Source organism: Mauremys reevesii, linkage group 2, assembly GCF_016161935.1.
Source record: "Mauremys reevesii isolate NIE-2019 linkage group 2, ASM1616193v1, whole genome shotgun sequence".
NCBI lineage: Eukaryota > Metazoa > Chordata > Testudines > Geoemydidae > Mauremys > Mauremys reevesii.
In genome coordinates this window covers 246,331,069-246,343,767 of record NC_052624.1, presented here as the reverse complement: position 1 = coordinate 246,343,767, position 12,699 = coordinate 246,331,069, and the positions used below count along the sequence as shown (strand labels likewise).

Sequence of the window (12,699 nt, the reverse complement as noted above, 5' to 3'; positions counted from 1 at the left end):
GGGTCAATATATAGCTCAGTCATAACTTCACTGTACAGACTGCCAGTGGTATCATACTACATATGATTTTTCACTCTGGACCTCTGAACAGAGACCATTAAATACCTCATCTTTAGTGAGTTGGACAAGGTCCAAGTGCTGCAACCACAAAACTTCACAATCCCTACTTATGAGAACATTCAGCAACATTTAGAAGACTTAATCCAACCGCTGTACTGCTGTCTTGATCAAGCAGCTCAAAAACAGCCTATCGAGTAACTGCAGGGACTTCCAGTCCTTCACACACACCAACAGCTGCCACAACTATTCACAACAACTGAAAGAGTAGCTCTATCAACAAGGCTGTCAATGCCTCTTACCTTGGCTTCCAACATAAGGGGCTTATACAGTGGTAGTTGTGACCTATCTCCTGAAAAAACAGCTTATAGTCACAACAGTGCTCCTGGTCTAAGAGGAGTAGTCTTAAGATCACTTCCACATACAGATTTGCAGCACAGGTGTACAAATGAAAGTCAGTGTGGGAGTTTAACACTGACAGCTAATGATAGCTAGGTCAGCGATTTAAAAAAAACAAAAACCCACTTCAATAATTTTGAACCTTCAGGACATGCGCACACAGCTAGCCCACCTAATCATGTTAATTTCTTACTATCATCCTCATCTTCCATCCTACCACTTATCATTCACTTGCTGTGTCCTATTTCAAATTATTTTGAAGGTCTTTAGAGCAGGACTATTTTCCTGTGTGTTTGTATACCATCAAATACATAATACAATCATACTCACAAAGTTGAGTCTGTCCTGATCACTCTGTATGACACACTTGAAAAGGGGCAAAGAAAAAATGTGTCAAGTTTGTTTCCCATATTACAAAATCAGGAAGGCTAGAGGTAAGTTAACTTTCCTTTTTTACACAATTAGTTGTATATGTTGCACAGTCTTCTTCTGTTCTAAGAAGTTCAAAAAAGTTCCAAGATGTGGAGTACAGCATAAGAGTCCTGCATTTCATCCTCTCATCCACTTAACACATGCAAATAACTCACTACATTAATGGAAAGGCATGTGTATTAGGAAGGATGATGCAACTGAGGAGAGACCTACACCTCCCATTTCCACAGAATGTACTCAAAATGTTCCATCACCAACGGCAATGAGATTCATGCTGTCGAGCACCCTCAACATCTTGACACTAGCAATAATTTGTTTGTCAGACTATTTCTACAGTTTTAGATTGCATTCTGATTACATTTATTTCATTTTTGGTAGACGATTATAGGAAAGGGGATTTCTCTGATTTTTAGTAAACTTGTCACTAGAGCAGAGGTGGGCAAACTACGGCCCGTGGGCCACATCCTGGCCTGGTCCCCTCCCCCGCAAACTCAGTTCACTGTGCCACCAACGCAATGCTCTGGGCAGCAGAGCTGCAAGCTCTTGCCAGGCAGTGCAGCTGCAGAGCCGCAGCCTGACCTGGTGCTCTGTGCTGAGCAGTGGCATGGCTGGCTCCAGCTGGGCGGCGCGGCTGCCTGTCTTGGTGCTCTGGGTGGCGCAGCTGTAGCACCACCAGCTACCAGCACTCCAGGCAGTGCAGTAAGGAGGTAGGGAACAGGGAGGGGGGGTTGGATAGAGGGCAGGGGAGTTGGGGTGGTGGTCAGGGTGCGTGGACCACTTGAAAATTGCTGAGGGTCTCAGCAGACCACTTAATGATCTTTCCAAATGTTGTTTGTACCATTAGCTAACTATTGGCAAGCGCTTTTATCCAAAAAACCTTAACAAAACATTTTTTTGTTCTACAAATAAAAGCACACAACTTATATTTTAATATCACTAGTCTCACCTTTGTAATACAATGGATGTGCCTTTTCTCCCCCACCACGGCAGCCTGCAACCTGGGTCTGGGAAGGAGCGGGGGAGAGAGGGAGAGCCCTCCCTCCCACACCCCCCAACAGCGGCCACAGAGCTGAGGCTGGGAAGGATGGCTGTCTGTCCCTGTCAGCTGCAGCCCTGGAGCTGGGGAAAGTTGCCTCTTTCTCTGGCCACCACAGCCCCGCACATCCCAAATTCCCCTCACCCCTTCTTCTCACCCCACCGCCCCCTCCCATCTACCCCCTAATCCCCCCAAGGCCACCACCTCACCTTACATGTCCATCTTCTCCAGGGTCCAGGCACCTAATAGTGGAGCCACACCTGCGCAGCTCCACTAATTAGGTGTGCAGTCGCCCAGGTGCGCACTTTAAAGGGAACTATCCACGGACCACCTGAATGGAGCTCGCAGACCACAGTTTGAGAACCTCTGCTATATGTTAATATTCCAGTAAACTATTTTCTATGTCTTGCCTCAAAATTACTATATATGAAAAAGGAAAACCCCAGTATTTGAAGTCCACAAATTTCAGAGGTTGAATCCATTTTTACACAATATGCAGAAGTCATGGTACATTCTACTGAAATACATGCTAGATAATGAGCCCTACAGATTTTTTAAAAATCCACGCAAGCAACTACCTCTATAAAATGAAGTATTGCACTTCAAGTTTTTTAAAACTCAACAAATGAGTGTATCTTTGTTTGTAAAGTGAAAACAAATATGCTAGAGAGAAATTAATTATTTACTCTAACACTACTGAGATTAAAGACTATCGAGACCATACAGGAGAAAAATACTCAAAACAATATTAACATCAGGGTGGATAGAAATAAAAATAAATAAAAATAAAAACATCGGATTTTTTTTTTTATAAAATGCTTTTTGAGGAAAAAACCTATCTAAAGATAGTTTTAATTAAGATACAGTATAGCTTAAAGATATTTTATCATGGAATAGGGATTAATTCTATAGTATGAGATAATATATTCATGTAATGTTTAAGAAAAATTTTGTAAATGAGTTCCAGTAGTTCATGGATTAGGGACCCAATCTTCTGGGGTTCCACAGGCTTCTCTCTCCACAGGTAACATGCTTGTTAACAGCAAAAATGTTTGTTTGTTTATTTATAAATAAAATAAAGGTGAGAAATAACAGACCTCAACTCTATTGTTCCTCTGCAAATTTGTGTACACAGAGCCAATCCCTTACCCCTCTCTAAAAGTGCAAAGTTTCAAAAAGTTCAATGAATGGAAGATTGTTGGGGGGCAGAATAGAGCTGGACAAGGAGAAGAAGTCCGGAGATAAATGAGACATGAGGGACATATGCTTGTTATGTTAAAATATTATATATTTGCAGTTGAAGAAAAAAATCCAGAATACTTAACATTGTTGTTTTAGATAAATAAAAACAATTTAAATGTCTGTCTAGTGATGCTCTCCTAATACAGCACAGCAAGAAAATCCTCCAAATATTAATGATTAACCTGTTGAATTGGAGATATTTATGAAGTCACTGGGAGGTGAACTATCTGCTTCAATTACCATTGGTAAATGAAATAACCAATCATTCATTTTCTGATATAGCTGTAAAACTAATCTGAAAAATTTTCAAAATAAATCTGTTTAAAAATGTACAGTGTGTATCTTCTAAAAATGAAACCTACATCTATCTGAGCTGTTGGTTGTTATAACCTTAAAACATATTATTCACAAGAAAGCACTTTTATGTAGAAAACCATGATTAAATCGAGTTTTCCTGACTAGTGATTTAAATCAAATCCACCCTGATTAACACTAATCAAAAAGAACATTAGTGTGCAAAATTGCAGCCCTAATTCTGCAAGCCCCCAAGTACGCAATTCATACTCATTCAAGCAGTCCCATTTACCTCAACAGAACTGCTCATATGAATAAGTATTTGCAGGACTTAACTTGTTTTTATAAGTCATGATAATAGCTGTACTAACATTACAACATTCTTCAGTGTGATAAATATATTCTTCCACACTTTCTACAGATAACCCTTTTCTCCCCCATCACTATTAAAACAACTACTTGTCTAAATTACTTGGAGCACAAGTAATATTACAACACATTATAAATTTTTGTACTTGTTTAGGAAAAAAGGGACAACTTCTTAAGCTTAGGTTGTTCCATTTCAAAAAGTAAGTTTTGTATAACAACCTTTATTCTCTTTTCAAACAAAAAACTCTGAAAATTTAATCAGAATTAAATTAAATTTAATTTACCTGTCCATACAGTCGACAACAGTGCCCTAACTGGATATCACTACTGCTTTTACAAATCATATAAAGTAATTAAATTATTCTGAAGTCAATGAAAAGATGAAAAGCATGTTGCCATGGAATGTAGTTATTTACAATACTGCTCTTTTTCTTTCAATGGGAAAGCAGGACTTCATTCTGAGCATTGTAGATTGAACAGCAGTTTACCGTATGTAAGGGAATTCTAGGGTTGACCACAACCAGGATATGGCTACACAGCCAAAACTACACATGAGCTAGCTTGAATCCAGGTAACTATGGCAATAAAGAAAATGTGTATCAGAGCTACTATAGTCTGCTCAAGTCTGCAGACAACCTGAAACACCAGCTCAGATGAGTGAAGCCCTGAGCCACCTCACCAACACTAATCACACTGGTGTGTGTTAAAAGCTATAATTTAGCTTAACATTTTATCATTAACTATTTCATTGCTGATCACCTTAGACAGATGGGTGAGATTTTTAAAGTTGCTACAGTGAGAAAAATGCAAAGGAAGGAAAGAGAACTTACAGAAATTCAGACTAGAAATAAGACCTAAATTTTAAATGGTGAGGGTAATTAACCACTAGAACAACTGATTGGGATTCATAGTGGATTCTCCAACACGGGCTATTTTTAAATCAAGACTGGATTTAAAAAAAAAAAAGAGAGAGAGACACGCTCTAGGAATTATTTTGGGGGAATTCTGCGCCTCTGTTACACAGGAGGTCATACTAGATGATCAATGGTCCCTTCTGGTCTTGGAATCTATGCTGAATGTGACAATAAGATATTGAATAATGGTAATAAATAAAAGTTTAGTTACTAGATAAAAGCCAGGTTGGTTCCCCCCGGATCTTTGTACAAACTCCCACTGACATTAGTGCAGTAGTCCCCAAATTTTTTCAGTCACACCTCCCCTTGCCCAGTCTGCACCCCCACCCCAGGTGCCACGATCGATTGCCAGGGCCAGAAATGGGGCCAGAGCTTGGAGCGGGAGCCGTGAGCCAGAGGCCGACCGGGAGCTGGGGCCACGGCCAGGAGCTGAGCTGGGGCTGGGTGGTACTCCCCCCCGTCTTTGTGAGGGCTGACCTGGACCCCACTGCATCCCTCCCCCCTGAACGTTTCTCTGCGCCCTTCTTGGAGGGCACACCCCACAGTTTGGGGACCACTGCATTAGTGAGAGATTGACTGTTAATCAAAGAAGTATGTAACCCTAAGCTTATATCCCAGCCCACAACTCATAATTAAAAATGGAATTCAGTCCTCTTTACAGAATGAACAACACTCCTGCCATCAATGCATATTAGGAAAAAAAAATCTTACCTTCTCAATTCTGAATGACACAAGGGAGGAAACTAATCCAATTTCCTCCTCATGCCAAGCCTCTACAGCTCAGTTTTGATTTAGAATTTAAGTGGCTCCATCTACCTAGCTTTGTTTGCAGCACTAACCTCTTAAACACTTTGTGGCAGTGCTCACTCAGGGCAGATCTACACTTGATCTGAGCTCAACCAGGATCGAAGCTCTGAGATCGAGCCACCGGCGGCTGATTTAGCGGGTCTAGTAAAGACCCGCGAAATCGACTGCAGATCGCTCTCAGGTCGACCCCTGTACTCTACCCATGACGAGAAGAGTAAGGGAAGTCGACGGGGTGTAGACCCCACGGTAACTTGACCTAAGGCACGTTGACTCAAGCTACAACTCCAGCCCAAGCCCAGAAGTCTATACAGCAATGAAACAGCCCCACAACCTGAGCCCCTTGAGCTAGAGTCGACTGCACAGACCAGCCACAGGTTTATCTTTGCTATGTAGACATACTCGAAGTCTACTTATAAGGCCTAGTTCCACCAGGAGGCAATAATCAGCCACCTTAATGTGAAGAGCATAACTAACTGGTGTTTTATCCCTTACTTGCAGGTGACGGAGACTAAGTCCCATCACACCCTTCTAAGAGCCATGTGATATTTTCCATGTAAAAAAATAATGTGGGGTAGATGGAATTAGTGATTCATATTCAGCACACCATGGACTGCTGGATTCAGTATAAATGCCATTTAGAGCCAGTAACTGTAATACTCAAAACAAACTCCTGGAAATATACAGTTTTTAATTAGTCGACCCAGAGTACAGGAAGCCATTCATGTGGGCAGTCATAACGAAAATAAGATTCTCATTTTGCACTCAACTCCTTAACCACTCTTCAATTAAAAGTTAACTCTAAAAGTATAATTAAAGTTATAGTTTAAATTCAGAGCTAAAGATGCTCTCTCATATTGTTGTGCCCAAGCACTATAGATCATCTGTAGCAACACCACATACTAATGAGACTCATGAAAAATAATGTTCAAAGAAACACACACCTCATAGAATCATAAGACTGAAAGGGAACCTGAGAGATCATCTAGTCCGACCCCAGTCCCCTGCACTCATGGCAGGATTGAGTATTATCCAGACCATTCCTGACAGGTGTTTGTCCAAACTGCTCTTAAAATTCTCCAATGATGGAGATTCTACAATCTCCCTAGGCAATTTAATCCATTACTTAACTACCCTGACAGGAAGTTTTTCCTAATGTCCAACCTAAACTGCCTTTGCTACAATTTAACTCGGAGGTTAAGAACAACAATTTTTCTCTGTCCTCCTTGTAACAAGCTTTTATGTACTTGAAAACTGTTATGCCCCCTCTCAGTATTCTCTTCTCCAGACTAAACAAACCTAGTTTTTTCAATCATTCCTCATAAGTCATGTTTTCTAGACCTTTAATCATTTTTGTTGCTCTCCTCTGGACTTTCTCCAATTTGTCAGCATCTTTCCTGAAACGTGACACCCATAACTGGACACAATACTCCAGTTGAGGCCTACTCAGTGCAGAATAGAGCAGAAGAATTACTTCTCGTGTCTTGCTTACAACACTGCTGCTATTACATCCCAGAATGATGTTTGCTTTTTTTTGCAACAGTGTTACACTGTTGACTCATTTAGCTTGTGAACCCAGATCCCTTTCCACAGTACTCCATCCTAAGCAGTCATTTCCCATTGTGTGTGCACGTTTGTTCCTTCCTAAGTGGAGTATTTTGCATTTGTCCTTATTGAATTTCATCCTATTTACTTCAAACCATTTCTCCAGTGTGTCCAAATCATTTTGAAATTTAATCCTAGCTTCCAAAGCACTTGCAACCCCTCTCAGTTCAGTATCGTCTACAAAGTAAGTGTGCTCTCTCTGCCATTATAAATCATAGATGAAGATATTGAATAGAACCGGACCCAAAACTGATCCCTGCAGAACCCCACTGGATATGCCCTTCCAGCTTGACTGTGAACCACTGATAACTGGTTGGAAAACCACTCCCAGAGAGTAGTTATGCACCTTATAGTAGATCCACCTAGGTTGCATTTCCCTAGTTTGTTTATAAGAAGGTCATGCAAGCCACTATCAAAAGCCTTAAAGTCAAGATATACCACATCAAGTGCTGCCCCCATCCAAAATGCTTGTTAAGCCTGTCAAAGAAATCTATTGTGTTGGTTTGACATGATTTGTTCTTGACAAATCCATGCTGACTGTTACTTATCACATTATTATCTTCTAGGTGTTCGCAAATTGATTGCACAATATTTACCCCTTTCCAATCCTCTGGAAACATTCTGGTCTTCCATGACTTTTCAAAGATAATCATTAATGGCTCAGATATCTTCTCTGTCAGCTCCTTGACTATTCTAGGATGTATTTCATCAGGCCTTAGTGACTTTCAGACATCTAACTCGTCTAAGGCAATGTCTACACTAGCACTTTTGTCAGTAAAGCTTTTTTCACACCCCTGAGCGATATAAGTTTACACCGACAGATGTGCTGGTGTGGATAGCGCCACATCAGTGGGACATGCTCTTCCGGTGCTATAGCTGCTGCCACTCAGTGGGGGTGGTTAAATTATGCCAACAGGAGAACTACATACACGGGAGATCTTACCTTGCATCAGTACAGCCGTGCCACTGTAAGGACTCTGGGTGTAGACATAGCCTATGTAATTTTTAACTTGTTCTTTCCCTCTTTTAGCCACTGAGCCTACCACATTTTCACTGGCATTCACTATATTAGATTCACTACTAACCTTTTTGGTGAAAAACAAACAAAAAAAGTAATTTAGCACTTCGGCCATTTCCACATTTTCTGTTATTTTTTCCCCTCTCGTCTCTGAAGTCCATCACTAACAATAACCAATTAAACTGCACAAATCTTGAAGTTGAGCAAGTATTTGAATCTCTTATTTGGGAAAAGGGAGGAAGTAGTCAAAAATTTGTCAGTTTAATTTTAGTCTCACTTCCCTAGTTGTGTTAATTCATCTTCTTTTAATTTAAAATGTTGGATGCATTACAAACTCAAATAACTTATTTGGCAGTATTAGACATCAGTCTCTAGAGTAACCAAACAAATTTAATGAATATGAAGTCTTATGATGCTTCTAGACTATTATGGTCAATTTAGTCAAGGTATTAAAGGAATCCTTAATCCACAGTTCCAGGTATGTGCAGTAGCTTTGCTTACTAAAAATACTTATGAAGTCAAGGATTAAAATCAGTAGCTGGGCAGCAGCCACATTTCTAAATAAAGTGGTACATTTTAGACTAAAAAAAGTAGCCAAGTAGTATTTACTAGGAGTGCAATTCATTGTTCCCGAACATAGAAAAATATCACTAAGTATTCACAAACCAAAAGAGAAAAAAGCAACTGGCGGTAATATTCTTTTGCCTTATTTTAAATGTATAATGGTTAAGAATTGCTTTCAGAATAACGTAGTGGTTCTCAAACTTTTCTACAGGTGACCCCTTTCACACAGCAAGCCTCTTGAGTGCAACCCCCCCTTATAAATATATAATAAAAACATTTAACACCATTACAAATGTTGGAGGTAAAGCAGGCTCGCGACCCCCCCATGTAATAGCTTTCTGATCCTTTGAGGGGTCCTGACCCCCAGTTTGAGAACCCCTGGAATAACGCATCACATTTAAAATTAGACTGTTTCAATAGATCAAATATACACTTCAATATACAAATTACAAAAATGCTAACATACTTAGTCATGCTGACAAACGGAAGATTCAGGCAGTTTTACAAAAAAAATTTAGTAATCGTATCAAACTGTTTCAAATCTCTTTAAATTTAACCATTTATTCATAGATTTGATTAGAGGTAAGTAGCTGCCCTGGATGAACTAAAAAGACAAGGTGGGTGAAAATGTCTTTTATGGAACCAACTTCTGTTGATGAAAGGGACAAGTTTTCAAGCTACACAGAGCTCTTTTTTCAGGTCTGGGAAAATATAATTAAATACAAGGTGGAACTTAGTTTAGCATAGTAGTCAACACACTTTAAGGCTAGGGCTACACAACAGACCTACCAACCTATATCCACACCACTAAGCAACATAGTTAAAATGGCCTAACTCGCTGCGTAGACACGGCTATGTTGACGGGAGTTTCTCCCGCCAACATAGCTACCGCCTCTCAGGGAGGTGGATTAAACTACACAAACGGTAGAAGTTCTCCCATAGGCGTAAGAGCATCTTCACGAACGTGCGGCAGCTGCACTGCTGTAGCACTGTATCTGAAGACAAGCCGCAAGACGTTTCCCAGACCTGAAGAAGAGCTGTGTAGCTTGAAAGCTTGTCTCTTTCATCAACAGAAGCTGGTCCAATAAGAGATATTACCTCATCCACCCTGCCTCTAAAATCTGTGGGACCAACATGGCTACAACAACACTGAAAACAACTTTAAACAGATCACATTTGTGCAAAGTCTTCAAATTAAGTAATCAAATATTTATCACTACTTATCTTCCATTTGCTATGTTTATTCAAATGTCTTCATGGAAGCCCAAAGGAGATGAGAGTAATAATAAATGGCGTACCAATTAAGGATTGTGTTCAATGGAAACTTCATACTGATTTGACCAGCCAACATCTATCCTTCTACTTATATAGCGCTTATGTTGCAACATCTAGGCCTGACACACAAGCAAATCCCCACACTCACATGGAGACCCACTAAATTCAAGGGTATTCCACATTTGCACAGGAGTCTGTCCATACACACCAGGCTGGTCTGTATAGGCACTGTAGATCTAGATCTATATATACACACACAGCTCCAAATAAATCCCTCTTCTGGCAACTGGCATTTATTGAGCCATAGAACATATATTTGCTTCAAAGGATAAGTTGGAACATGCATCATGAATTTTACACACTATACTTAAGCACTCTCTCTTTTTAAAGAGTTAGCAGGGTACTTCAAAAGAGACGCAATCCCTACATGACAGGTTTCAGAGTAGCAGCCATGTTAGTCTGTATCCGCAAAAAAAAAACCAGGAGTACTTGTGGCACCTTAAAGACTAACAAATTTATTTAAGCATGAGCTTTCGTGAGCTACAGCTCTCTTCTTCGGATGCACAGAATGGAACACACAGACAGGGGATATTTATACATACAGAGAACATGACAAGGTGGAAGTATGCATACCAACAGACTGTCACAACCCCAAAAAAATAAAAACAAGATTACACAAATGTAATCATTTTTCCAAGAAAAAAACCTGACCTGTAAAATACGGTGCACAAACCCCAAATAAATCCCTAAACCCAAATATTTATTTCCGCAGTTACCCAGGATTTGGGGGGGTTAGTTTGACTATAGGGCGATTTATAAGTGAAGTTAAACAACAAAACCAGACAACTAAAGACTATGGGCCCAACGCTGTTCCAGCGAGTGAGAGGTTTACCCGCGGCTGCCACAACCACAGGGTCCTTTCGACGTGACAATAAATACAGGGGAGCTCGCTCCCCTCCAGTCACAATCCACTCCCATAACCGATGCTGTCAAGTTACAGGGAGTCTCCTCCCTCCCGCAGCCCAATACTCGCCTCCCCGCTGCGCGGAACCCCGGGGCCAGGGCAGCAGGGGCTCCAGGCCCTGCGTACGCCCCGTACGGGGAGGCAGGACTGGAGTCCCGCCCGCCCGCCCGCCCGCCGGCACTGCCTGCAGCCGGGCTAGGGGTGAGTAACCACCGGCCCGGGATGGGCACGGAGCACCTACAACTCCCAGCGCTGTCGCGCCCGAGCCCCGCCTTTGCCGCCCCGCACGGGGCTGGGGCCGGGGCCGGCACCTTGCCCTGCGGAGATGCGGGGAAACGCCTCCCCACCGCACCGCACCGACCTCCCCCAGGAGCAAACTCCCGCGGGCGAAGCTTGTCAGTCGAGATCCCGAGGACGAGGTCGCACCCTGCCCACCCCCCCCAGGGGCAGCTCCCGCGCCTGCCCGGCGACACGGGCTCCCAACATGGCCGCGGAGCAGCAGCCGGAGCCCAGGCAGCGAGAGCCCGCAAGAAAAGTTTGCCCGTCGCCGCCCGCCTGGCTCCTGCTGCAGCCGAGCCTGCCGGTGCCTCGAGGACACGAGACTCGCCACCCCCAGCCGCGCTACTCACCCAGGCAGAGCGCGGCCCGGCGCGCGCAGCTCTCTCCGCTCGGGCCCCAGCTGCGCTCGCCCCTGCTAACTGCCAGCCGCGTCCCACGCCCGCCCAGCAGCGCTCACACATAACCGTCCCTGGCCGCAGCTGCGGGAGGACGGGCTCCAGGGGCCCCGCCCCAGCCCTTGGGATCCAAGGGGGGAGGGGCGCCGCCATCTTGGGAGAGGAGGGGAAGGGCTTCGCAGCGCTTGGCTGGGGGCTAAGCCGCTCAGGAGCTTCCCACCGGGCTCTGAGCAGTGGGGAATGGATGAAAGACTCAACTCCTCTTCCCGCACTTACTGGAGAGTCTCCACCCTCTTCATAGACCTGCCTGCTGCCCACCCCTCCCTCACTGGCGAGAGAGTCCCCATCCCCAAACCTGCCTGCCCCCCCCTCTGCAGAGTCCCCCCCAGAGCCCTGCCCCTTCACTCTCTGGAGACTCTCCACCCGCCCCACTTCACTGGAGGAGAGTCTCCATCCCCAAACTTTCCTGCCCCCAGCCCCCTTCACTCTCTGAGGAGTCCCCCCTACATTCGTTGGAGAAAATCCCCTGTACAGAGCTGCCCTTCCCCAGCTCCCTCACTTGTACAGACTCCTCCAATGCAGACCTTACCCCAAGTCTCCTAATTGGTTGATGCAACTTCTTCCTTATTGTTTTCAAAGCTTTCCTTTAGGGAGGGTTCCTCTTGATGCGGGTGAGTCAATGAACTATTTACAGGGTTTCGCATTGTTCCCACAGCTCATGAGATGACTCTTTATACCTGGAAAAATGTCAAGTTTGAGTTGAATCCCAACCCGATGTTAGTGTGGAGCAAATAAAAACTGTGTGAACAACGTCAGTCAGTTCTAAACTTTGGAAATATGTGGATTATTTTGATAAACAAGACAAAATTAAACCTCATCTGCATCTTCTGCTCCTCTGACCACATCTTGCCCTTACTTCACTTATATGCAGGCTTCTTCCTCATTAAATCTAATGAGACTCTTAGCCCTGTCATCTCCTCCTGCTTTCTTTGATCTCCATGTGATTCTCTTCTGACTGCTCTTTTTGTCTCTTTTGCCTACTCTAGATCTAG

At 43.2% G+C, this 12,699-nt stretch overlaps 1 protein-coding gene across 2 annotated transcripts in view; it reads right to left on the bottom strand.

Moving 5' to 3' along the window:
- Positions 1–12,258, bottom strand: part of PLEKHF2 (pleckstrin homology and FYVE domain containing 2) — a 33,143-nt gene extending 20,885 nt beyond the window's left edge. The window contains exon 1 of one of the 2 annotated variants that reach the window (XM_039523930.1): positions 12,237–12,258. The gene's annotated coding sequence lies outside the window, so the exon portion shown is untranslated. Of the gene's footprint in view, positions 1–11,602; positions 11,910–12,236 lie in introns of those variants that run through there. The other variant, XM_039523928.1, reaches the window with a different exon arrangement.
- Between the last annotated feature and the right edge of the window lie 441 nt (positions 12,259–12,699).